Source organism: Lissotriton helveticus, chromosome 4_1 (genome assembly GCF_964261635.1).
Source record: "Lissotriton helveticus chromosome 4_1, aLisHel1.1, whole genome shotgun sequence".
Taxonomy (NCBI): domain Eukaryota; kingdom Metazoa; phylum Chordata; class Amphibia; order Caudata; family Salamandridae; genus Lissotriton; species Lissotriton helveticus.
Window position 1 is genome coordinate 1,112,647,123 of NC_136063.1, and position 22,968 is coordinate 1,112,670,090.

Consider the following 22,968-nt stretch of genomic DNA (forward strand, 5'->3'; position numbering starts at 1 on the left):
CAAGAAAACTGTGAAACACTGTTTTCACCCCATTCCTGTGTTTGTTCATGTTGATTAGTGCAGCCATTTTGCGCATACTTGGAAAAGTATCAAACATTTTAGCTACTTTTCCAGCAAAGAAGTCCGCAATCTGATTGCATGACTCTTCCGTGCTGGAAGTTGGTGCTACTGTTCTCTCTAATGCAGATATCTCTTTGAATATACTAAATAGTTCCTTCGATGAATTCTCTGCTGTCTAGATCCTCTCCGAGTAATAGGTCACTTGTGATTTCTTTATGAGTGAGTGGTAAGGCCTTAGCTTGAGCCTATATGCCATTTTATCTCAGTCTAAAAAGCCCGCCCTAAATTTTCGTTCCAGACGTTTACATGTCTTTCTATTATTTGCAAAAATTACAATGGTTTTTGGTGGCCTCAACGAGGTCCTGAGGAGAGTATTGTAAATTATGAAATTAATTCATAAAATTAATTCAGGGAGAAAGTCTTAGTAGAATACCATATAGGTCAATTTTATTACAATATTATACAAAAAATTAGCAATAGCGATAATTACTTTCTTATCAGGTGCTCACATATGTGACAAAAGTGCTTAAAGTGACTTTAGTGAATATATTAAAAAAACATTTATATACATTTATATACAAAGATGTCACCACAAGGGTATTCCCACACAAATTATATACAATGAAAAAATGGGGGAGTTTTCCTTGAGTTTGTCGACGGCGTTTCGATCTAGTTTGTTTTAGATCATCATCAGGACGTGAGCTTCCCTGAAATTAGAGAAGTATCAACTTTGATTCCTAGGCGGCAAGGAAATTAATTTGGCCAGTGTCATGAATCCACACGTAGTCTATGCAATAAGCGCCAGAAATTGCAGAGGCTAATGTTGTTTGTATTTATGGTCTTCGTTTCCAAGGGGTTATCTATTCAGGTTTTGGAAATGAAGAGCCTGTGTTAATCCCTGGGCCAGGTATGGTTTCCGTGGCAGGAAAACGTTACGTGATGCGAGGGTTCAATTGCTCGTATCAGTTGCTCATAGGCGGCGTCAATGCGGGAGTTAAACACCGCTTAGTTCTATGCCGTCCGGCAGCGCAGATAACTTCACCAATCCGGCGTTCTCTCGAGCCTGTCTTTCTAGCCATCTGTAATCCCTTGCTAAACCATGGCACACTCTTTGTGCGTGTATGCGGCGTACTTGTGGTCCATGGGGCAACCACATTCAGAGTATCTGTAATCCATTTGTCTACTCCTTGACTAGCTTCATTATTGTCATTGCGTAGGGTGGGATGGGTTGCTAGTAGAGCCTGGGTAAAGTTGCACTCCTTTAATTTTGCCCATTTCCTATGCCTATTATTCGGGGGTAGGTCAATTTTTGTGAGTGGTCTTAATATAGGGATGGAAAAATCTACAAGATAGTGATCTGACCATGGGACCGCCATTGGATTTTTCACTAAAAGCCCTTGGCAATTTGAGAAAATGGGGTCTAGTAGGTGTCCTAGTTGGTGTGTTGGGTTTGTAGACTTAAGTTCTAATTGTGGCCCCCGAGTTCCTGGCATAGTGCTTGTGCTTCCCCGCACACTTTGTTGTCAAAATGTAGATTTAGATCTTCCAGAACTATTAGGTTGCTATAGTGAAGAGCTGGTTGCATTAATCTTTCCAAAAGGCTCTCACTAAGGCCTACCACTGCCCCTGGAGGTCTATATATCAGGAAGCCATTTATTGTCTGTTTCTCATTAGCCTTTATTGTAAATGTGGCTGCTTCACAGTGGTCTATATCTGCCTCCCGCATTGTACAACTTCGAGACAGTTTGTGAATCGTCGCTATGCCCTCTACCTTCTTCTTAATGCGATCCACTCTGAGGATCCCATATTTAGATGAGAGTGACTGTAAGATATCAGGCGATGAAGATTCATGTAACCACGTTTCTGTAAGAAACAGGATATCTGGATCCTTCTTTAAAATACAGTCATGTATTTCTATTTTATGCTTATTCAAGGACCTACAGTTAATAAGTAGGCATTTCAATTTGTGGGTCACCTGTTTTGTATCCTGCTCCATTGTTGTACTTATATTGAACGGGCAATATATACATTTCTTCATTCCCTGGTAAATAGATACTCTGTGTCTACAGTGGGATGATATTGTTGGCTCTAGCTGTCTAAGGGCCCGATGTAGGTAAATCTTTTTTACCACTTCTTAAATACCGATTCATACCGAATCGGTATTTAAGAAGTGGTAAAAAAGAGGAGGGGAGATGTAGGTATTTCAGATTCGGTAAATACCGAATCGTTAAGATTCGGTATTTACCGATTCTGTAAATACCGAATCGGTAATGCCCATTGATTCCTATGGGCATTGAAGCCCATAGGAATCAATGGGCATTACCGAATCGGTATTTACAGATTCTGTAAATACCGATTTCAGCAAGGGTGCAGGGGGTGTCACTTTGACACCCTCTGGCACCCCAAAAATAGGCATGTGCGCCATGTGGCACACAGACATGCCCTAAGGGCATGTCTGTGTGTCACATGGCACAGGTGTGCATGCACACATGTGCATGCACACCTGGATTCGGTATTTTACCACCCAATTGGATTGGGTGGTAAAATACCGATTCTTAAAGCCCTGTGGCACTCTGACATGTGCCAGCTACATCTGCATTTACAGAATCTGTATTTTACCGAGTCTGTATTCACCGATTCGGTAATTTTACCGAATCGGTAAATACAGAATCGGTAAAATACCGATTCTGTAAATGCATGTCCTACATCTGAAAACCCTAATACTGGTCGGAAACGGACAAAATCGTCCGTTTCCGACCGGTATTAGGGCTCCTACATCTGGCCCATAGTTGTTTATCAGAGTAACTTATCTGCTTGTTTAAGGAAATTTGCTAAGCACTTCCAGCCCCTAGCCCTGGCTGGGCGCAGATGGGCGCAGACGAGCTTGCCTTAGGCGCGCCTTTGGTGCACCCACTGCATTCGTCCGCTGCACGCTCTTGCTGGCATCTGCCTTTGTAGGCATGGTACTCGCGAACACTAGATCGCTGCCTTAGGCGCAAGTGTGTCTGAATGCACCAGCCCCCGCCCTCCGCTCAATCGGCACTTTAAGCCGCGGCGGACCAGGACAGAGCTGTCAGGAAACACAGTTTAGCGCAACGCTCAGCGTGTCCTAGGTAAGCTTCAAATTAAAACGTTGGTACTTCAATATACATGTACTTTAATCCGGCGCTATAAAAACATTTTAAAAAGGAAATGTTTAACTAATTGCACATCAACCCCTTAGCAGTGAAACCATGGTAACCTGTACATTTCCGTGTACACCTTGTTTTTCATGTTTTTCTTTTGAAGCCATCTCATAGCCCTGTTGTGAGGCGCCTCCGGGCCGGCTCTAGGATGGTGCGACTGGTGCCACTGCACCGGGTGCAGACTTCCCGTGGGGGCACCTGTTTGCTACTTTATACTGTTTTTAAAGCACGCGCTGCCGCATTCCTGGCCTCCAGCAAATTTTAGCCAATAATAAAAATGTCAAGTTAACTCCGGTGATCAATGTTCTTACCGGAGAGGGACCATAGTTTTGTCTAATAGAAGTTTTGATTCTTCATAAGGTAGTGCAGAGGGTTAATATGCCTGCTGCAAAGAGTGTGTACCATGCAAATGAGTGTATAACATAAATACGTCAGGGGGTTACTGCTTTCGTCAGACACTTGCTTTTGTTACTTGCAGTTTACAAGTTAAACTCCTAATGTAAAACAGTGAGCTACTAAACTGTCATCAAAGATCTGAAATGCAGACTTCAAGTACAGATTACAGCGTATTGATTTTTTCCATAGACTTTCAATATCCTGAGGTTTCATGAAGGGCTCAGTTGGGTAGAAATTATTTATGATTACTAAAGAGAACACCCAACCATGATATTACGTTTAAAATTCTGAGTTTGTGCTTCTCCAGACCAAGCCCCCCTAAACTATACTCCCTACCAGTATGGATGACATATAAATCCTACCCCTTGTAGTCCTCCGTCTTATGTAACATTTCCTTTACATTGATTTACACATATATGATTGATTGTCTCTGTAATGTGTGTGCAATGTAAAGTGCTATGACACCCTTAACTTTAATGAGTGACACTATAAAAACTAATTAAATGCCTCTGAGAGAGAGTGGTTATGGATAAAGTTAAAGGGTGGTAGTGCGTGAATCCATTGCGAAGGTGCTCATTGGAGGAGGTCGCCAAAAACCATTGTTGCACATGGCGCCACCAGTGCTAAAGCCGGCCCTGGGCGGCCTGTTCTCATATGGGTACAACAGGATTCGGAATGTGAGGTTAAAGTCATTCTGGATTCCAAAATAACAAGACGTCATTTTTGGTATCTTGTTTCTTGGAAAGGGTATGGTCCAGAAGAGGACTCATGGGAGCCTGCTGGGGCGGTGCATGCGTCACATTTGGTGGCTGCTTTCCATAAAAGGTACCCAGATAAGCCATGCATCTGTCAGTGTTCTCCGGGAGGGGGATGTACTGTCAGGGTGAATCAGCCCGGTGCACACTGACCACCGGCTGCCGAGAGAAAGAGGAACGAGGACAAGAACTACATCTTCCAGCGTCCCTCCTGATAGGGACGTCTCGCGTGACTAGGACGTAATGTCAGAGACTCCGGATATAACGAGGGAGGAGACCCTGAATGCTGCTGATTATTTTGACGACTCCCGGTTCCCGAGCTGTTCCGGTCCTTCATTGATTGGCAAGAGGCGGTAAGGGTGCTCATTTCACCATCGTTACCTTCTCTGTCCTTTGTTGTTCCCTCCGGTGGATCGTGTGGTTGCTCTGCCATCTCCTCCATTGGCGAGATTGCGCAATCTGCGGTCTCTTGTGGAGGAGAACATTGAGCTGCTTCCTGGTGTTCCTGTCTTTCGTCCCTGATGGTGAGACTTGCGGTTTACGCTAGTCTCATGCAGGGAAGAAACAGTTCAAGGAAGCGTTAATTATTTAATCACCTCTCGAGAGCACACTCTCGTTTCGTTAGAGAGTGGGAAGCGCATTGGTTTTTTTTTTACATTACTGCTTGGTCTTCATCAAGGATCCGGCAGAGCTTTCTGGATATGCTTGTTATTCATGTTGTGAGCAGTACATTAGGTTTCTGAGGATTTGTGGGTTTTATTTTGCCCTACATGCTAGAAATCATCGTGCAATACCAATAAGAGTGGAATACTAAGTTCTGACAGGTTACCATTTGACTGTATATATTTACATAGAGCATATTGTATGAAACATCCCTTACTTCTGTGTCATGGATCATGAATACAAACAAAGTCTCATTATATTGGTATAAGTGCAAGAATGAGATTGCGCTTTGGTCTTTTCTTTTACACGGGCTTTTCATTTATTTGATGGTAGGAGAGATTAGTAGGGAGTGTCCAGGAAGATAACTGCCTTTGCATACCAGGATTTTCTACACCTAGATGGGGTAGATGGGAATGTGTCTCATACCTCTTTTTCTTTGTTTATCATGTTATTTCTGCATACAGAACTCACATTGATTGTTGTATTCATGTTGGGGTTTTGCAAAACACCCTCTTCTCTCTCCTGATATAGCTCCTTCTTTCCTTTACATGTAGTGTGATACAGTCAGACTTACTGCTTCAATGATTAGTACTATAGAAACTGCATGTGTTACGTATTGAGGGACAGTTTACTTATGGTGTTTTTATTGTGTCATCCTCAGATCTCCCTCCCTACAGTTCCTACCCTTTCCTTCCCTCGCTTGACTATCTCACTAGTCTGTGTGGATATTATTCCGAACTTGGGGCAGTTGAGAGGTGGACCCCACTGAGCATCAGCACAATCCTGAGGATTCCATTGGGGAAACCTGAGAACAACAAACATATTTTCACAATGATAAAACTTGAGAAAGGAACCGAGACACATATTTATAGATGTAGGAAAGCTCTAACACGACCAAGTAACTATCTAGACCAATATCCTTTTATATATGTCTGAGGCCTGTTGTACTTGAACGTACACATGCAGTTTGACTACTAGGCCCTCTTGCGATTTAAAATAGGTTCACTATTCTTAACCTGCTGTTCTATTACTTAAAAGTCACCTCTAACATAACCTGTAGCTAGGTCGTATGGTAAACTGTGATGTACATAAAAATAAAGACATATATTCGGAAGTTGCTGTATTCTACCAGCACACTTTAAGATGTATATCCTGACTTCATCTTACAGCTCTCTACCTTCAGTTGAATGTGATGTATATAGTTTTAAAAGGGAGAAGCCACTAATACATCCTGTCATACAGTGTTTGGAGCATCTACACCTTCAGTCACATGCATAGATACCATTCTTATAAATCTAGCTCTAATTGAGGTAGTGGCACTTTCACTTAAACAAGTGAATAGTGACTGGCACCCAGGAGAAAATACATGCTACCTCTTACATATAGATGTATAAAGCCAAATACAAGAAACAGAGACAGTAATGTAAGAAGAAACTTTACTACATGTAGGAAAAACACTTGGATAGGAACCGAGACCATAATCCTGAAATGTAGTAAAGCTCTCACATTAACAAGTGAACGATGGACAAGTAACACTTTCAAAATGTCTCAGGCCTACTACATTTCAGCTTGTACATGCAGTTGTACAGCTAGACTGACTTGCTATTTCAAATACCTTAACAAGCCTTAACGTGCTGTAGTAGTTCATTAAAGTCACTCTTGAGATAGACTGTATCTAGGGCAAAGAGTAAAGTGTATGAACACGAAAGGAAAGACATGTAGTTAGAGGTTTTGCACTGGTATATGCACACCTTTAGGCACATATGCTAATTTATACATTCAGTGTTCTACATTTGGTTCAATGTCATGTAAGTGGTTATAAAATGGTAGAACTAATAAGATATCCCTTCAGATACTGCTACAAACATCTACACCTTCCTTCACATTACAAGACACAACTGTTATGTTTCTAGCACTAATGGAGACAGTGACACTTTCACTGAAACAAGTCATTACTATCTGATACACCTGAAAGACACTGCATGCCCCTCATTGCATATAGATTCAAACAGTCAATTAGCCAGAAACAGGGGCAGTGATGTACAGAGAGACTTTACTACTTATAGAGAAAAACACCCAGATAGCAATTGAGACACATATTCTGCTTTGTAGTAAACCTCTAACAGTACTATGTGAACCACCCAGACAAGTAGTCCTTTTAAAATGTTTAAGGCCTAGTACACTTCACCTTTTACATACAGTACTACAGATAGGTCAACTTGGTATTTTGAAGCCCATGACAAGCCTTAACCATCAATAATACTATTTTAAAGTCACCCATAACATAGACTGTAGCTACGGCAGAAGGTACAGTGTATGTGCATAAAAGCAAAGGCATTTAGTTATAAGTTTTTCACAGGTACATGCACTTTTGGGTGCATACGCTGACTTACACATTCAGTGTTCTACATTTAGCTCAGTGTCATGTAAGTGATTATGAAAGGGTAGAGCTACGAAAACATCCTCTCAGACTGTGTTTCTAGCGTGTACACCTGCTTTCACATGCTGAAACACAACTCATTTTTATCTAGCACTAATGGTGGCAGTGACACTCTCAATGAAACAAATTATTATTATCTTACACACATAAGGGACAATGGCTGCCTCCCTTATATATACATTTATAGAGCCAAATAGCTAGAAACAGAGCTATTGATGTACTTAGAGAGTTTGCTACATATAGAGAAAAACACTCAGGGCCCGATTCACAGAATGAACTTAAGACTAAATCCTAAACTTACTACTAATTGGTATTCACAGAATGCACTTACTACTTTCGGGATTCACAGAGTGAACTTACTACTTTCGGGATTCACAGAATGAACGTACTACTTTCGGTATTCACAGAATAGATTTAAGACTACTAACTTTATGTCCGTACTTGGGCCGGAAATTCTGGCCCGGAGGCGGAGCTTCCGGCTTGGGGGTGGAGTTTGCGGCCCGGAGGCATAGCTTCCGGCCCAGAGGTGGAGATTCTAGCCATGGCTAATTCCCCACATCCGAGCCGGAAGCTCTGCCTCCAAGCCGCAAGCTCCGCCTCCGGCCCATAAGCTCCGCCCCCCAACCGGAAGCTCCGCCTCCGGGCCGGAAACTCCACCTCCGGGCCGGAATTCCCGGCCCGAGTGCGGACGTAAAGTTAGTAGTCTTAAATCTATTCTGTGAATACCGAAAGTAGTAAGTTCACTCTGTGAATCCCGAAAGTAGTAAGTGCATTCTGTGAATACCAAATAGTAGTAAGTTTAGGATGTAGTCTTAAGTTCATTCTGTGAATCAGGCCCTCAGGTAGCAACTGAGGCACTTATCCTGATTCGTAGTAAAGTTCTGACATTACTAAGTGAACCATCCATAGAGGTAGCCCTTTCAAAATGTCTTAAACCTAGGGCACGTGAGCTTGTATATGCAGTTCTATAGCTACTCTTAGGTAGTATTTCAACCCCCTCAAGAATTCTTAAACTTCTGTAGTGTTATTTAAAATTCACCCCTAATTTAGGGTGTAGCTGTGACAGAGACTAAAGTGTATGTGCATTAAAGCAACAATATGTACTTGGGAGTTTATGACAGCCTCATGGACACTTTTAGGTGCATATGCTGACTTATACATGGAGTGTTGTACACTGAGTTCAATGTATTGTAGGCACTTATAAAACTGCAGAACTACTAATACATTTACGCAGATAGTGTTTAAAGCATCTAAACTTTCACTCACATACTCATACACAACTGTTATGTACCTTCCACTAATGGAGCCAGTTATATTCTCAGTTGAAAACGTATTAGTGTCTGACAAACCCAAGAGACAATCCATGTTACCTATTACATATATTTACTGAACCAGACAGCCAGAAACAGAGTTAGTAATGTGCTAAGAGACATTACTTCATACAGGAAACCAAATCCAGTTCAGGAATGAGACACTTATCGAGATATGAGGTAAAGCTCTGATAGGAGCAAGTGAACTATCCAGACAGGTATCCCTTTGAATATGTTGCAGGTGTCCAACATTTGAGTATGTGTATGACTTCTACAGGTAAGTTAACTTGGTATTATAAACCCCTTGACAAGCTGTAACATGATGTAGGAGTACTTACAAGTAAAACCTAAGGTAGCCTGTAGGAAAGTCTTAGGGTACAGTGTATGTTCATTAGGCCTGGGTGGAGATTGTGGAGTTCTGCTATGTGTAACTCCGCAAAGTGAGAAAAAACATCCGCCAAACTATGCGGAGTCCTGTGAGCGGTGGAGTGCATCACCCAGCGCCGTTGGTGCTGATTTTCCAGTGCAGGACAAACACCTGGCGCGAAAAACCAGTGCAAACGGTGCGAGGTAATGCAGCTTTCTTAACGTGAACGGAAGGTTTCTCAACACGAGCAGTACGGCCATCCGCGACCGCCTGCATTGAGAAATCACACTGGGAAGCAGTGTAGTGTTGGATTTTCCTTGCTCGTCAACTTACCATTGCCGAGCTTGAGTAGTGAAAAAACTATACTCCGCATAACTCAGTGAGCTCCCCGGCGTGCAAAAAACTCTGCAAACTCCGTGAACAGAGCAGAGTTCACCGCCAGGGCCTAACATGCATAAAACCAAAGACATGTAGTTACAAGTTTTTGAAAACGACACGCAACTTTTAAGGAGCATGTGTTGACTTATACATACAGTGTTCTACCTTCACTTGAATATCATGTAAGTAGTTATGAAAGAGCAGAGCTATTAATGTATTCCATCAGACAGTGTTTCAAACACCTACACCTTCAGTCAAATGCTCTAAGACAAATCTTCTGCATCTAGCGCTAATGGATGCAGTTATGGCCTTGCCTAAACAATTCATAAGTGATTCACACAGCCAAGAGACAATACATGTAACATATTCCTTTAAAGACAAACATAGCCACAAACACACCCAGCAATGTAGTACAATCCACACCCACACACAAACAGGTATACACCTACTCACTCACTAACATAATTATTAATACCCACTGGTGCACTCACACATATAGTTACCTGTGCATATAGTTATTCATGCATTTACTCACTCACTTACCAAGTGAATCACACATTCAGTTCATCCGATACAGAATAACTCAGACCATTAGCATTCACTCACAAGCCAACTCAGAAATCGATGCATTCACTCGCAGCCACACTGAAACACTTCTACAGCCAGAGTCTCACTCATACTCATACAAGTACTCACAAACATACTCACAGACTCATGCACCTACTTACACACTCAATCAGAAACTCAAGTACCCAATCACAGACCCACTTACAAATGCTCAGACAATGATACAGTCATCCACAAACCCACTCATACACTCATGCACCCAGTAACACACCTACTGGAACATTTATTCAGTCATACTCTCCCACTTGAAAAACTAATACACCTACTCAGAGACCCACTTACACACTGACATGTATACTCATGCATGCAGTCACACATTCAGACAGCTAATGCAGACATTTACAGACAAACACCTAACTTATCACTTATCTTTCTTTAACAGGAATAGCTGGTTCTAAAGAGGACAGTTTTTTAACAGTGTTTTTACTTTTTCTAACTATTTTTTGTGGTTTTTTGGTGTTGTTTTTAATGTTTGAAAAACCCCAAAGTCCATTTAAAAATAGCATATAAAACAATTTGCACTTGTATGCATTTATAATTTGAATTTTACAGTGGTGTCATGAGTGATGTCATTTGAGATGTCATGAGTGATGTCATGGGTAATGACATTTGAGATGTCATTAGTGATGTCTTCAGTGATGTCACTGAACATGTCATAAATGATATAATATGTGAGGTCATAAGCAGTACATTGTGGTGGTGTAAGTTTTAGTTAGCACAGGTAACTATAACTGCTGAATTTCACTGTTTCTGTACGAGTGAAATATGAGCCTAACTATAACGTCTCTGTAACCTTTATTTTTTTCATTGAATTTCTAAGGTTTAAAAAAAAATCTATTTCCTAACTACAGTGTCCCTGTAACTTTTGTGTTTTGCAGTGAATTTCTTAAAATTGAACAAAAAAATTAAATGCTCATTCCTTACTATAACGTCCCTGAAGCCTTTGTTTTTTTCTGTGAATATATAAATATATATAAAACCTACCTTTCTCCGACACATCGGAACGACTGAGCCCACCATCACTGGAAGAATGAAAAGCGGTGTCGGAGTCACTGTACTTCGCTTTGGGCGGGACACACTGCTGTACTCGCCCCCGTGGATTATATATTGACAGTTGGTGGTTGTGCAGTTTTGGGGACACCGGAGGCCTCGCAGATGTAAATGGCAGCTCGGGACAGCGGTGAGAGCAGCTTGTGGGTTCACCTGGTTCCGCATCCCTGCGGTGGTCCCTGCAGAAACATTGCATCCTGGGACTTGAAGTGCACTCCACCACGCCAGAACTACCAGCAGGTGGAGTCTACTTGCACTTTAATTGGGGCGTTAACCTGCAGCAGCATTTCGACTCACCTTCCGTCACACTCTGGGCGCTGATGAGGCCACACGGCCGAAATGCATACGCCCGCTGATTTTGCTGCATTGCATTAAAGAGTCTTCTACTGCCCCCATACTGGGCCTCTGCCTTTTTCTTTGATGAAGGTTTTTTGGACATATTTTGCACGGTCTGCCTGCGACGTGCTTCAGAGGTCCCTGCACACTCAGGGCGAGGTCATATGCTGGCGCTGTTCTGCCTTGGCAAAACCTACCTTTCTCCGACACATCGGAACGACTGAGCCCACCATCACTGGAAGAATGAAAAGCGGTGTCGGAGTCACTGTACTTCGCTTTGGGCGGGACACACTGCTGTACTCGCCCCTGTGGATTATATACTGACAGTTGGTGGTTGTGCAGTTTTGGGGACACCGGAGGCCTCGCAGATGTAAATGGCAGCTCGGGACAGCGGTGAGAGCGGCTTGTGGGTTCACCTGGTTCCGCATCCCTGCGGTGGTCCCTGCAGAAACATTGCATGCTGGGACTTGAAGTGCACTCCACCACGCCAGAACTACCAGCAGGTGGAGTCTACTTGCACTTTAATTGGGGCGTTAACCTGCAGCAGCATTTCGACTCACCTTCCGTTACACTCTGGGCGCTGATGAGGCCACACGGCCGAAATGCATACGCCCGCTGATTTTGCTGCATTGCATTAAAGAGTCTTCTACTGCCCCCATACTGGGCCTCTGCCTTTTTCTTTGATGAAGGTTTTTTGGACATATTTTGCACGGTCTGCCTGCGACGTGCTTCAGAGGTCCCTGCACACTCAGGGCGAGGTCATATGCTGGCGCTGTTCTGCCTTGGCAAAACCTACCTTTCTCCGACACATCGGAACGACTGAGCCCACCATCACTGGAAGAATGAAAAGCGGTGTCGGAGTCACTGTACTTCGCTTTGGGCGGGACACACTGCTGTACTCGCCCCCGTGGATTATATACAGACAGTTGGTGGTTGTGCAGTTTTGGGGACACCGGAGGCCTCGCAGATGTAAATGGCAGCTCGGGACAGCGGTGAGAGCGGCTTGTGGGTTCACCTGGTTCCGCATCCCTGCGGTGGTCCCTGCAGAAACATTGCATGCTGGGACTTGAAGTGCACTCCACCACGCCAGAACTACCAGCAGGTGGAGTCTACTTGCACTTTAATTGGGGCGTTAACCTGCAGCAGCATTTCGACTTACCTTCCGTCACACTCTGGGCGCTGATGAGGCCACACGGCCGAAATGCATACGCCCGCTGATTTTGCTGCATTGTATTAAAGAGTCTTCTACTGCCCCCATACTGGGCCTCTGCCTTTTTCTTTGATGAAGGTTTTTTGGATATATATATATATATATATATATTGTTCTCCAACTTGAAAAACGGCAGCGCCTCTGCCCGTTTCCCCAGCGCGCAAACAACAATAATCGTCCCGAGTCAGGCTTGTAGAATAGCTTAATTTATTTTGCCATCAAAGTGCAGGGTGCAGAAAACATCAAACAGACGCGTTTCGGGCGCGGACGCCCTTGCTCACTGTCAGCGAGAGATGGACATGGCAATCATTAATATTATAATATTATATTATATTATATTATATATTAATATATATTACCTACTGGCGGTCGCCAGTAGGTATATATAGTTAGGATTTTTTCTCTATGGGATTTTTGAAAATTCTATGTCGAATAACTTTGGCGTTTGTGGACGGAATTGGCTGAAAGTTTCAGGAAAATGGAACATTGTGTTTCTGAGCAGCCCCTGAAAATTTGGGGGGGTTTCATCAAGGGGGGGCCGAGAAAAAAGGGGGGTCCCAAAACGCGTTTTTCCCATGCAATTTTCCATAGGGCGGTTGGACTCACTTTTAGCTCGAACGGCTGAATTGATTTCCACGAAACTTGGCAAAATTGTAGGGACTGGTAGCCCGATGTGCCTTTGCTAGGTCTCAATATATGTGCTCCAGTGGATTTTGGGAAATTAACGTTCAAAAAAATATATATATCTGTAAGCGCGCTCCGGGCAGTGCCCGGTTCGCGTACCTGACGCGTAACGGAACTTCGCGAAGCGAAGCTGATTGGCTCTACGGTGTCTGACAACATTCTAAACAGTCCGGAGCGGCCGCCATCTTGTCTCTCGGTAGGATCGAGAGACAAGAGGAGGCCAAAACAAAGGGGTAAATGACCATAAGGGGGCATAGCAGATCCTCCCTGACCCCCTAGGTTTGATGTTGAGGCTTTAAAAGGGCCCCGCGGGGGAAAAAAAATAAAAATATTTTTTCGTTTTTTTTGCGTGGGGAGCGCCCGTACGCGCACCGGGAAGCGGTCTGGGGAGCGTACTATAAGGAAAAAAGAATGATAGACTTTTTAAATATTGTATGTTTATTGATTGTTCATTTTGTTGGTTTTTTTTTGTTGCTTTTTTTTATTAAATATACATTTATTTTTGTGATTCTTTTTCCAAATTTAACAGAACATTTAACAACACATTGTCGGAAATGTCCTCATTTTCAATCAGCGAATCTACTTCATCTACACATTGAACTAATTCATGGTCCCGTGATTCATCCATGAAATCTGAGTCATCATTGTCCTCAATATCTTTTTCTGTGTTGTTCTCCAGAACAATTTTGAAGGAAATATTCTGCTCTCCTTCCATTTTCTTGCTGTAATTTGCATAAAAAATAAATATATCAGTAGAGATAGGGCACTGTTGGGTTTGAGTTCAGACAGGTACTTGTGAGTTTATAACAGAGAAGTAATCTTTGGGCACTGTATGGTTTCAGGCGTGAAGTAGTACTATTAAAAAGTGCCTGTGAAGAAGCCTAAGTAAATTCATAATTATACCACAGAAACCTAAATCAATCCATAATTATAATAAACAAGCCTTTCTCAATGTCTAACTCTTACAGAGGGACAGTATATAACTATCTAAAAATGTTTTCCCAAATTAATTTAAAGTGCATGACATAGTTCTCCTTTCAAATTTACAAAATAACATCTTACCTTTTAAAAACAAGTTTAAGTTGTCAGTGAAAATGCTCTTGCAATGTACTTCAGGAAGTAGTAGTCAAAATGGCTGTGTTTCTCTCTCTTTCTTTATATATATTCAGGTACATAACCAATCAAATGTCAGGTAAAAAAAGTAGAAAATGAAAGTAACATTTTAATTGGTTGTCAATTCGAACAATTCAGATGTGTTTTGTGAAGTAATTTACATCAGGGTATTTAGAGAGGTCTACAGGCTAAATGGCTAAATGGAATTCCAACCAAATTTGTGAAAATGGTAGGGATTGGTATGTAGTATGAGCTAATCTATATTTGGTGAAAGTGTCTCCAGTGGTTTTTCTGTATATTACTTTCCCACCTTTTTTGAGCGAGCGCTTCCCGGTGCGCGCCCCGGTACGCGAACCGGCAGCGTTACGGGAGTCCTCCATTTTGTGTTTCGGTAGAATTGAGATACAAGATGGAGGGCAAATAATGCTGAGAATGGGTAGAAGGGGGCACGGTAGACGTATCCTGACCCCCTAGGTTTTCTGAGGGTGGCTGAGGAGGCCCATATGTGCGAAAAAAACCCATTTTTTTTCAAATTTTCGCACGGTTAGCGTCCGGTGCGCGTACCGGGTAGCGCTCCGGGGAGCGTACTTTGGTGAAAATTAGTGAAAAAAGTTAGAGTAAAATAATAATTGTGAGTGATCAGATGTAGGGTAGCTCTGAAAAGAGCTTTTGGATCCTGTGGCTGATTTAGGTACCTACAAGTAGGTACCAATGCACAGTCTTAAATTCAGGATGAACATTCTGTTCCCTTCATCTGAGAAGTGAACTCCATCTGCTCTGTAGATATCTTGCATGTAGTAACGCAAGTTATTGTTGTAGATGGAGCCCATTCCATGGTCTCTCATGTAAGCTGAAACAGACTTATTTACATGCTTCCTCGATTTCTCAATTTGTGGACAAAATTGGTTGGACCACCTCCATTTCTGTCTTTGGCATATATTTGAATATACCAAGGCAGTTTGAGGAAAAAGTGCCATCAATTGGTCAAAGGTGTCTTTTAAAAGCATTTCCAGACCTACCCCAGTCAAAGTGCCCAAGTCATTTCCTCCACAGTGCACAATTAACAGGTCAGGTTTTGGCAAATGCAAAAAGGTTTTCACCAATGGTATCAATTGGTGACATCTTAATCCTCTGTGGCCAATCCAGTTGATTTCCACATTTTGTAAATTGAGGTTGTGTAAATTTCTGTTATCAGTATACCTTTAAGCCCAGTGGATGTAACTATGTCCAATAATCCAGACAGAAAACATGGTGAGAGGAGGTTCTGCTGCAGTCAGATGAAGTGTGGGAATGAAATGACAGTTGGAACAGTAGGAGTATGTAATGAAAAAAACTGTGGAGTTTCTGTGGTAATTAATCAGTAGCAGTGATTGGTGGATTTTGATTGCTGAAAACAGAGCGTTAGGGTGCATGGATGAGTTCTTTGAAAGATGTAATTTGAATGGTCAAGAAAAAATCATTTTATGAAAGATTGCACTGGATACGCAGGTGTACTGAGAGTTCAGAGTTAAATTGAAACATTGTTGTGTGAACTTGCAAACATGAGAGGTCTTTCAGGAGGTGGTTGCTATGGAAAAAAGGCAGAAAGGGCAGAAGGGGGAAGGGTGTTGATTTGAAAAAAGTGAGGGAAGAGTTTTGATTGGGTGACATGAGAGATATGTGTGATGAATTACAGCATTTCTGTGCCATTGTTGGTTGCAGCCTCTGGAGTGCATACCTTTTGCTCTGCTGAAGAAAAATTGGTGTGTGTCTGAGACTGTTTTGAAACTCAAAAAGTATTTGCTAAGGTGAGAAAAGATTCATTTAATTTAGATAGAGAATAGTATGCTTTAGGGAGAAAATTATGAAGAAAGTTGTGTATTTAAAATGTTGCTTTGTTTCATAGGTTGCTTGGGGCATATCTACAAGGCCTTTGAGTCCCTTTGATGTTATTTTCCCCATTTTAATTTAAGTTATTTCCCCGTGGTGCAAGGTCCTTGTAGATACGCCCCCATGTGTGCTTGGCAAATTTAGATTTTGTTTCTTTGAGTTACATAGCCATGTTAAAAGTGATGCAAAAATGGTGCAAGGGCCTTCAAAATACGCTTTCATGTGTGTTAGGGCATTTTAAGTCACTTCCCCATGAATGTAGTTGAATAACTGCTTTACTTGATGTGTTTAAAAACGTTTATTGAAGTCATTTAAGTTTCTTGATATGTACTGCTAGAGTTTCATAGGCTGCTTGGGGCATATTTACAAGGCATTTGAGTCCCTTTGTTGTTATTTTCCCCATTTTAATTTAAATCATTTCCCCGTGGTGCAAGGTCCTTGTAAATACGCCCCCATGTGTGCTTGGCAAATTTAGATTTTGTTTCTTTGAGTTACATAGCCATGTTAAAAGTGATGGGAAAATGGTGCAAGGGCCTTCAAAATACGCTTTCATGTGTGTTAGGGCATTTTAAGTCACTTCCCCTTGAATGTAGTTGAATAACTGCTTTACTTGATGTGTTTAAAAACGTTTATTGAAGTCATTTAAGTTTCTTGATATGTACTGCTAAAGTTTCATAGGCTGCTTGGGGCATATTTACAAGGCCTTTGAGTCCCTTTGATGTTATTTTCCCCATTTTAATTTAAGTCATTTCCCCGTGGTGCAAGGTCCTTGTAAATACGCCCCCATGTGTGCTTGGCAAATTTAGATTTTGTTTCTTTGAGTTACATAGCCAAGTTAAAAGTGATAGAAAAATGGTGCAAGGGCCTTTAAAATACGCTTTCATGTGTGTTAGGGCATTTTAAGTCACTTCCCCTTGAATGTAGTTGAATAACTGCTTTACTTGATGTGTTTAAAAACGTTTATTGAAGTCATTTAAGTTTCTTGATATGTACTGCTAGAGTTTCATAGGCTGCTTGGAGCATATTTACAAGGCCTTTGAGTCCCTTTGATGTTATTTTCCCCATTTTAATTTAAGTCATTTCCCCGTGGTGCAAGGTCCTTGTAAATACGCCCCCATGTGTGCTTGGCAAATTTAGATTTTGTTTCTTTGAGTTACATAGCCATGTTAAAAGTGATGGAAAAATGGTGCAAGGGCCTTCAAAATACGCTTTCATGTGTGTTAGGGCATTTTAAGTCACTTCCCCTTGAATGTAGTTGAATAACTGCTTTACTTGATGTGTTTAAAAACGTTTATTGAAGTCATTTAAGTTTCTTGATATGTACTGCTAGAGTTTCATAGGCTGCTTGGGGCATATTTAAAAGGCCTTTGAGTCCCTTTGATGTTATTTTCACTATTTTAATGTAAGTTATTTCCCGTGGTGCAAGGTCCTTGTAAATACGCCCCCATGTGTGCTTGGCTAATTTAAGTACTGATAGGGTGTGCTTCTACATAGGACCTGTGTTGTGTTTTCAAATTATGACTAGAAAATCGTTTTGTTTTTTTTTAAAACGCTTTTCACATTTATGAGAAGGTCATATTGGTGTCTGGTTCTTTAAATAAATATTGAACTGAGAAATATTAAAATGAGGCTTCTGTGAGTGTCAAAGGAGGTGAGTAATGTACATTGCTCTGTTGCATACAGTCCTCATCCTCTGCGTACTCTTGGATATGCTAGACTAAATCTGCTCAATGAGATAACTAAGCTGAGGAAACACAGGTGATGTGATTGTGAATTGAGCATAAATATTTGCACGTTTTTCAATTACATCACCTGTGTTTCCTAACATTACGAATCACATTGTGCAGATGAGGTTTAGGCCTGTCCAGGGAGATAGAGGAGGTCTGGCCTTTGTTCAAGAGTGCAGTGGACATGACTCACTTCATTGGTAGGCCTGCACATGTATTATCTCCTCTGTACTCTTCAACAAGCCTAAATTTCATCTGCAACACTGAGTAGGCCTCACCTCAAACAAACCTCTGGATAGGCCACACCTTATCGTCATCCTGAATCAATCATTTAAAATGTTAGGGGCAGATTTATGATGGCCGTGCGCCTCTTTTGTGCCCCTGTTGCGTCACTTTTGTGATGCAGCAGTGATGCAAAAGATGCACCATGTTGCAAGACAGGCCTCACTTCATCTCCAACAAGATACCGTCAGTTTAAACTGTAAACATTTAGGACTGTGTAGGGGGCATGGAGAAGCTGAATCTTCTGTAAATGTCAAAATTGTTGCATACAGTGCTCAACTTCTGCGTAGTCTTTGATATGTTAGTTTCCATCTGCACAATGAGATACCTAAGCAAAGGAAACACAGGTTATGTGATTGTGAAATGAGGAAAAGAAATTCCACATTTTTCAATTACATCACCTGTGTTTCCTAACATTATGAATCACATTGTGCAGTTGAGGTTTAGGCCTGTCCAGGGACACAGAAGAGGTCTGGCCTTTGTTCAAGAGTGAAGTGGACATGACTCACTTCATTGGTAGGCCTGCACATGTATTATCTCCTCTGTACTCTTCAACGAGCCTAAATTTCATCTGCAACCCTGAGTAGGCCTCACCTCAAACAAATCTCTGGATAGTCCACACCTTATCGTCATCCTGAATCAATCATTTAAAATGTTAGGGGCAGATTTATGATGGCCGTGCGCCTCTTTTGCGCCGCTGTTGCGTCACTTTTGTGATGCAGCAGTGATGCAAAAGATGCACCATGTTGCAAGATAGGCCTCACTTCATCTCCAACAAGATACCGTCAGTTTAAACTGTAAACATTTAGGACTGTGTAGGGGGCATGGAGAAGCTGAATCTTCTGTAAATGTCAAAATTGTTGCATACAGTGCTCAACTTCTGTGTACTCTTTGATATGCTAGACTCCATCTGCACAATGAGATACCTAAGCAAAGGAATCACAGGTTATGTGATTGTGAAATGAGGAAAAGAAATTCCACATTTTTCAATTACATCACCTGTGTTTCCTAACTTTATGAATCACATTGTGCAGATGAGGTTTAGGCCTGTCCACGGACACAGAAGAGGTCTGACCTTTGTTCAAGAGTAAAGTGCACATGATTCACTTCATTGGTAGGCCTGCACATGTATTATCTCCTCTGTACTCTTCAACAAGCCTAAATTTCATCTGCAACACTGAGTAGGCCTCACCTCAAACAAACCTCTGGATACGCCACACCTTATCGTCATCCTGAATCAATCTTTTAAAATGTTAGGGGCAGATTTATGATGGCCGTGTGCCTCTTTTGCGCCGCTGTTGCGTCACTTTTGTGATGCAGCAGTGATGCAAAAGATGCACCATGTTGCAAGATAGGCCTCACTTCATCTCCAACAAGATACCGTCAGTTTAAACTGTAAACATTTAGGACTGTGTAGGGGGCATGGAGAAGCTGAATCTTCTGTAAATGTCAAAATTGTTGCATACAGTGCTCAACTTCTGCGTACTCTTTGATATGCTAGACTCCATCTGCACAATGAGATACCTAAGCAAAGGAAACACAGGTGATGTGATTGTGAAATGAGGAAAAGAAATTCAACATTTTTCAATTACATCACCTGTGTTTCCTAACATTACGAATCACATTGTGCAGATGAGGTTTAGGCCTGTTCACGGACACAGAAGAGGTCTGACCTTTGTTCAAGAGTGCAGTGGACATGATTCACTTCATTGGTAGGCCTGCACATGTATTATCTCCTCTGTACTCTTCAACAAGCCTAAATTTCATCTGCAACCCTGAGTAGGCCTCACCTCAAACAAACCTCTGGATGCGCCACACCTTATCGTCATCCTGAATCAATCATTTAAAATGTTAGGGACAGATTTATGATAGCCGTGTGCCTCTTTTGCCCCGCTGTGCGTCACTTTTGTGACGCAGCGGCGGTGCAAAAGATTTGCTATGTTGCGACATATTTACAACTTGATGCATCTAGGCAGATGTGTCATGCTGTAAAGTCCTGTGCCACATGAAACCTGCGTCAGATTTCATGTGAGCGTTTTGTTGTAGGGTGGGCAGTCATTTGCATGAAAGCCCTGTAAAACTAACACAGTAAAATTAAGAAGATTTCACTGAGTCACATTTATGGCATTGCTGAATCAAATCCTTACGCCTGTTTGAAACAGGCATAAGGAGTGATGCACCATGCAATGTGTGGCTTGCCCCTGTGCATTGCAGTAGATATGTCGCGCTTACGACGTGATTCCTGCAATGCGCCTTTTTTGTGGAACAGATGCGTGACGCATCTGTGCTGTTTTTGCTCAATGGTGCTCTGCATTGTAAATGTGGCACATCATGGGTGGCAGAGCAGTGGGGCACGTTAACTGGTGCATCCCTGGGGATGCGCCAGTTAACATAAATCTGCTCCTTTAAATTTAAGTATTAGCACGGGACACAGTGTTGGTGAGGCTTATCCAAGGTTAAGAAGAGATGAGTCCTGTTCACTGAAAAATTGGACATAGGCCTCACCTCCTCAGCATCGCTGGACATGGTTAAATAATATCTGCAAAATGTTACTCTTGTTAAACAATTTTACAATTATAGTCTCTGAGATTTGTCTCTTACTCTGCAACATCTCATTGTTGTTCTCTTTCTTTAAAGATAACGACAACATCAAGCATGAGTGATAATGAGGAAACTGTTGATCTTGATATTATCATTGAAATTGTGATTGAAACATCAGTGGAAGTAGATCCCTTGGATGATTTAAATACTGAGGATGATGAAGAACATGATGAGGATGCCGATTTGTCAGAATTGTATGACATAGGGTGGGAAGCTGACCTGCTCGAGCCTATGGAACTATAAACAGTTATTTTTAAAAGTTACTGGAAATGAAAAGTAACCATGTTAACCGTTTCATTTAAAATTAAACACATCTTCAAAAACAGCTTGTGTGAAGTGTCTTTAATAAAATAGGGAAATATGCTGATAAAAATTAGTTCAGATTCACATATAAAAGAGCAAAGGTCAAATGTAGAAGCATTCTATTTCTTTGCTACTATTTGTGAGTACTAAATTTGCCAATGCACTAAAAATTATTGTATGTAAAATTGACAAGTAGTGTGTTAATTTCTTGACGACTGTTATTGATTTACTGTTTGGTAATAGTGGTTAATAACATTTTTTGTTATATTTTACCACAGATTCAACTGCAGATCATTTAAAAACTACATTATGCCATCTAAAGAAAGAAGCTGAAAGGCTACAAAACGTCAAAGACAGCAGATTACTAAATCCTTGCAGCAGTCCTCTACAATAAAAACTCGTCAAGTCACCAAGAAAGCTCCGGGTAAGACAACAAAATCATTCCTAAGAAACATTTGTAGAAAAAAAAGTATTACTACAGAACATGTTTTAGTCCAGAAAAAGAGAGCCAATTTAAACGGAAAGGAAAGGCCAATCAAAAATGTTACTGCTAGAGCAGGAGATAACTCTGTGCATGGTAGTAGAAGGAAAAATCAGTTTAGGGACATTCGTAGACGAATGTTCCGCAACAGGATAATTGGCAATTTGTTAAAAAATATTAAGAAAGGTCAACAGAAAGTGGTTTTTTTATAAGAGAAAAAAAAAGTTGAGAAAATTATTGATCAGGCATTCGAAATTAAGCGAAAGTTATTTATTTTGATAATCAATAGAATTAGGAAACTAAACAAGGCAATTTATGATTTCAAAACAAATAGTAGATGGAAGAGAACAGTTAATCGTAGTAATTTTTGTGAAGTTTTTTCAGGAGAATGGATGCATAGTTCAAGTTGTGAGGCATTTATTAATGAGGAGAGTTATTTCCAGGATAATTATTTGGTGCATGCAGTTGACACCAGTGGTCGAGCTTATGAGGTGAAAGATGGTTGTCCAGTTGAAAAAGAAAAACTTGTGACAACAGAGGCAGAAGAGGTGTTAGGTAATGAGGTTTTAGGAAGACGTCCTAAGGGACCAGTGTATACCTGGAAGTGTAGTAGTATTTGCAGTGTGCGACAGGATTCCATCAATTTGCTTTGTGATTTTGTACGGACATTTAATAAGAAAAGTTTAAAACAGAAAATGAAGTTGTTGCAAGAATTAGATCCTTGCAGAGTGAGAGAAGTGACAGGTTTGCATGGTCATTCACTGGCTTGTCTTTCCAGGAGAGTATGCCAGAGTGTTTTTCATCATTTCAGGATGCTAGCAGTGCATCATAATAAAGTGAGGAAATTAGTTAGAATGTTGTATTATGCTAAGAGTCCAGCAATTATGCTTAAACAATTATGCACTGCTCTTTTGCATGGTTCTGAAGTAGATGTGAAGAATATTTGTGAAGAAATTGAGTTTTGTTACTTTGCAAGTAAAGAGGAGAATGTTGAAATTGACCCAGAAGAAGAAGGTAATGTGGAAGATAGTGTACAGGTTTCCAGTACAGATAATTTTCAGAAAGAAATTGCCACGTTTCAGGTGAACTCAAGTGAGAGGCCTAATTTCACTTGTGTGTGTTGTCGACGCA